Source organism: Cyanistes caeruleus, chromosome 6, assembly GCF_971803275.1.
Source record: "Cyanistes caeruleus chromosome 6, bCyaCae1.hap1.1, whole genome shotgun sequence".
Lineage (NCBI taxonomy): Eukaryota > Metazoa > Chordata > Aves > Passeriformes > Paridae > Cyanistes > Cyanistes caeruleus.
Window position 1 is genome coordinate 18,863,421 of NC_141706.1, and position 5,060 is coordinate 18,868,480.

Sequence of the window (5,060 nt, forward strand, 5' to 3'; positions counted from 1 at the left end):
CGATCACCTGAAGCCTCTGCCTGTGTTCCCAAGGGTTACCCCTGGCTGGAAACTGCCTGGAAACCCTGGATGGTGGCCTCTTCCCCAGGACATCTATCTAGGCTTGCTGCCAGAAGAAGCTGGGGGTCAGACAGGCCCCCAGGCCCAGCTGCAACAATTAAGAGTTAGGGGTTTTGAATTCTAAGGTCTGTTGTTAATTACTTCATAGGTTTATACATTCATTTTGAGCCTGCTCTTGGCTGCCCCCATGTTGTAATGCAGTTAGGAAAAATGGTATGACCCAAAGAATGTACCCCCAGAAATACAGAATTGTAAGTCTCTTTCTCTTATCTCTTTCTCCCCAGTTCCCCTTATTGGTTGTGCGAATGTAATCCACCCTCTTCCCCCTGCCTTCAAAAAGGGGCGCTTATTGATACCACTTCCTCTTTCCCTCCTGCCCCTCTTTTCTGCGGGATCCCAAGAAATAAAGGACAACTTCCATCTCAGCTAAGGGAAAGGACCTCATTTTTAAGTTCTTCTGTTCTATGCTATCCTATCTCCCCTGTTTCCCTGGCTGCAGCTGGGTGGACAGTGGTAACAGAGAAGCAGGGGACATAGAAATTATAGCACCCCCAAAGACACCGTGGAAAAGATCTGGATGCTGCTTTTCCTGCCAACCGTTGCAGGGTGGATTGTACCACAACCCCATGAGAACATCTGGATGACCCTCACAAAAACCCTCAATCAGGATAATTTGTGCGTGGTCATGGGTGAGTTTGGCAACCCCTTGTCATCATGCCAGTAAGGAATCTAATCCTGTGGATGCCTGGGATGAGTGGACAAGGATGTTACCACATGCAACAGAGGACCCCCAAGAATTGAATCTGTTGGGGTCCTCCAATGCCAGATTCTGTGTTCAGTTCCACTACAGGCAACCACCTCAGTCTGTCCCAATCTATGACCACATTTGTTCCCTTCACAGGAATAATGTGGACCCAATTTGCAAAATATATTCGCATAACTGGTGCAATTACACCAGTGAGACACTGTCCTCATCCATGTTTCACTCCAGGGTACTTCCCTGGGGAGTGTTTCTTATCTGTGAGGATAGGGCTTGGGCAGGAATCCTCTCTCACCTCCAGGGGGGTCCCTATAGCCTTGGAGAGATTACTGTCCTCACCGCGAATATCACCTTGCTTCAAGACTGGAAAAAGAAAGCTCAATTGGTCAGCCAAAAAAGATCATATGATCAATTTGAAGAAAATTGTGATAGCAAAATTTACAATTGGAATAAAGGAAAGAGGGTCGCAGTCTCCATATTTTTACCGTGGGTAGCCACAGTGAAGGCCCTCGGTGAGATTTCTCCCCTGGGGTGCTGGCTCAGTAAGCAAGCCAATGCAACATCCGCAGCTCTCAGTGCCCTCCTGGAAGACCAGTAGGGTATCAGGCCTCCAACCCTCCAAAATAGGGCTGTCATTGACTTTTTACTGCTCGCCCACAGCCATGGATGTGGGTAGTTCAAGGGGATGTGCTGTTTCAATCTAACATCCAGAAGCCGATACATCCACTGCAGTATCCAAATTCTCCAGGAACAAGTTAAAGACACTTCCAGTAGAAGCTGGAACACAGTCGGAGAAGGAAAGTGGAGCTGACAGTGGTTCCGGGAATTGTTAAAGATTGGACTGACAGGCTGGGCTCAAACCTTTGTTACTGGCATTTTGTGGATTTTACTTATTATTTTTGTTGTTTTGGTTATGTTTTCATGTTTTGTTAAATTTGTACAAAGTTCTTTGGGACAAGACTTCTCAATAAATAAAGAAGGGGGAGTTGTGGAGGGTATGGAGCCAGAGGCAGCAATGATGTAGAAGGAGGCCTCTAATGTATGGAGTCAAAGCATAAAGAGAAGATTTTCCCCCATATATAATATATAAATAATAAAATAACTTTATTATTAGAAAAGAGAATAAAAGGAAGAAATCTTTTCCTGTAGTTCTTTGCACCACCCTTTCACTCTACCCCTGTTAAATGTACCCAGTTGGCCTGTGTGCCATCCTTCCCCTTTTTTACCATCTGTGTCCTTCCCCTAGAAAGTTCTCCTGTCCCTGTTTCCTTATTGGCCCCAGTTTGTTGCAGTCCTCCCCCCCTGGTATCCCATTGGCTCTCCCTCTCCCTGACTCTGCCTATGCACCACATTACCCTGTTCCTATTGGACCCTTGGAGCCACGCCCTCAAACCCCTATATATCTCTGGACCGTCCATTGTTTTATGTCTTTGTTCCTGGATGCCTCCAGTGTGTGACTGCAATAAACCCCACCGGAACTCCACAGAAAGACCTTTCCTGGCTCTCTGCTGTTGCTCTGCTGTCTGTGGTGTGCTTTGAGTGGGTGTGTGTGAGTGTGATTGCAGCCTGCCCAGACACCTTCCTCCTTGGAGGTGCTTTTGGAAAGGTAGTGTCACCTCACTGTTACCACATGATCCTACAGCGGCCGTTTTCTACGGGAAACAAAATTAACCCCCCAAGTTCCTGATGTAAGTTTGTCAGAGGTGTCTGACACTCCAAGGGTAGCCTGAGTTCTCGGTTGGGGGCAGCTTGTATCCAGGAGGAATCCGGCCCATTTTGTAATTTTTGGAGGCAGAATCATCCTCCTGGCCACAAGCCCCTGGACGCCAATGACCCTTTTCAATGGGAAAGAAAACTCACCTCCTAGGTTCCTGATGTCAGTTCGTCAGAGGTGTTTGGCACTCCAAGGACAGCCAGAGTTGCAGGTGGGGGCGGCTTGTGTTTGGGAGGAATCCTGCTCTGTTTGGAATTTCCTGTTGCAGAAGACTGCTCCCAACCACGGGACCCTGGACAGGAGCAGCAACCCTTTTCCAGGGGAAAAAAAACTCAACCTCCAGGTCTATGATGTCAGTTTCTCAGTAGCATTTGGCACTCCAAGAGCAACTTGATTTCTGAGTGGGAGCGGCTTGGCTTCAGGAGGAATTTTTGGAGAAGAAGCCTGCTCCTGACAATGGGACCCTGGACACAAACAGCAGCCCTTTCTGAGGGCAAAAAAACGTAACCCCCCCAGGTTCCTTATGTTAGTTTGTCAGTAGGATTTGGCACTCCAAGTGCAGCTTGAGTTATAGGCGGGGCATCTTCAGTTCCAGGAGGAATTCCACTCTGTTTATAATTTTCGGTGGCAGAAGCCCTCTCCCAGCCACGAGCCCCTGAACACGAATGGTGGCCCTTTTCTATGGGAAACAAGATTAACCCCCCCCAGGTTCCTTATGTCTGTTTGTCAGAGGCATTTGGTACTCCAAGGGCAGCGTGAGTTCGAGGTGAGGGCAGCTTGCGTCTGGGAGGAATCCAGCTCCCTTTCTAATTTTTGGAGGCAAAAGCCTGCTCCTGGCCATGGGCAACTGGACCCAAATGGCAACCCTTTCCAATGGGAAAGAAAACTCATCCCCCCAGGTCCATGAAGTCAGTTTGTCAGAGGCATTTGGCACACCAAGGATAGCCCGAATTCTAGGTGGGGATGGCTTGAGTCTGGGAGGAATCCTGCTCAATTCATAATTTTCAGAGGCAGAACCCTGCTCCCTGCCATGGGCCCCTGGATACGAATGGTTGCTGTTTTCCAAGAGTAAGAAAACTCACCCCCACAGGTTCCTGATGTCAGTTTGTGAGTAGCATTTGGCACTCTATGGCAGCTTGAATTCCAGGTGGAATCCTGCTCTGTTTGTAGTTTTTGGAGGCAGAAGCCTGATCCTGGCCACTGGTCGCTAGACAAGAATGGCAACCCTTTTCTAGGGAAAGAAAACTCACCCCACATGTTTCTGATGTCAGTTTGTCAGAGGCATTAGGCACTCCTAGGACAGCCTTAGTTCTAGGTGGGGGTGGCCTGGGTAGTATCAGCCCTGAGTCTCCACACTAGTTGCTGCTCTAAATTTTGCATGTAGAATAATGTACAAGACATGTAAACCAGAGGGACTGCATGAACTGAATTTAGCAGGTGTCTTTTTTCACCTTTACGTTAACAGAATTTTGTTGTTCCTTCTTATTCCTGCACCTCCGTAGTCTATGGAATTACCTTTAAATATTTTCTTTAGAATAACTAAAAGAGTAAAATATACTCTGTAGCATGTGTCGTTTGTGATTTTGTTTTCTGATTGCTTATTTTTGTTTCATTGTCTGTGGGTTCACAGACTCCCATTTTCTTTAAACTTTACTTAAAACATTAAAGTGAAATGAAGTAATGATTTCCTTTATTTTCACACGGCTTGAATCAAAGTTCTGCATCAACTTCTTTGAAAATGTTAGGACCAGGTCAACTTAACCTTTGCAGACTTTTTTCACACATATGCTCTGGATTTTAGGTTTGTAAGAGACCTTGAACTACAACTGAGGCAGGGTAACTAAGTCAGTTGCCAGACACAAAATGTCCCAAAGAAATGTTGTCCAGAATTTCAGGCTTTTTAAGCTCAAATGATTACAAGAGAAGGGATGAGACTGAAAACTGAATTTGAAAATTTAAATACTTTTATAAGGAATGACAGACAGCCTTTCCCTTTTTGAATAAGAAGTTAGAGCAGTGAAATACTTTCTATCTCTTGTGAGTCTCATCTTGAGAGAAAATGCCACATTAAGTCTATCAAAGACAATGGAAAGGTTCAGTGAGTCTGGGTATAAATACTTCATTTGTCCTTTATTTTGTGCTTGTGCACCTAAAAATAATTAGAAAAACCAATGCAGCAAACAAATAACAAAAACAAAAAAACTCCAACACAAATAAAGAAAAAAGGAAAAAAACTGAAACCACATAAATCCAAAGCAAGACACTGGCATGTTGTGTTATGTTTAAAAGATACACTCAAATATTTCTGAATGTTATTTAACTGCTGTTTTCTATAGGAGAACAGCAATAGGATAATTATCTACCAGATGTGACTGTAATCACTACAACCATTAAAAAAAAAAAAAAAGGCAAACTGTCATTATGCATAGGTTAGCCAATTAAAAACACAAAGAAGGCTTTGTTCAGTCATTTTAATGCACCACCTTGTAAGTGCTGTAGATTTTAGTCTTGTAGCCAGTAGAACTG

At 44.9% G+C, this 5,060-nt stretch overlaps 1 pseudogene; it reads left to right on the forward strand.

The window, feature by feature from the left end:
- The first annotated feature begins 637 nt into the window (after window positions 1-637).
- LOC147652492 (uncharacterized) lies at window positions 638-1,844 on the forward strand (annotated as a pseudogene).
- The last annotated feature ends 3,216 nt before the right edge of the window (window positions 1,845-5,060 follow it).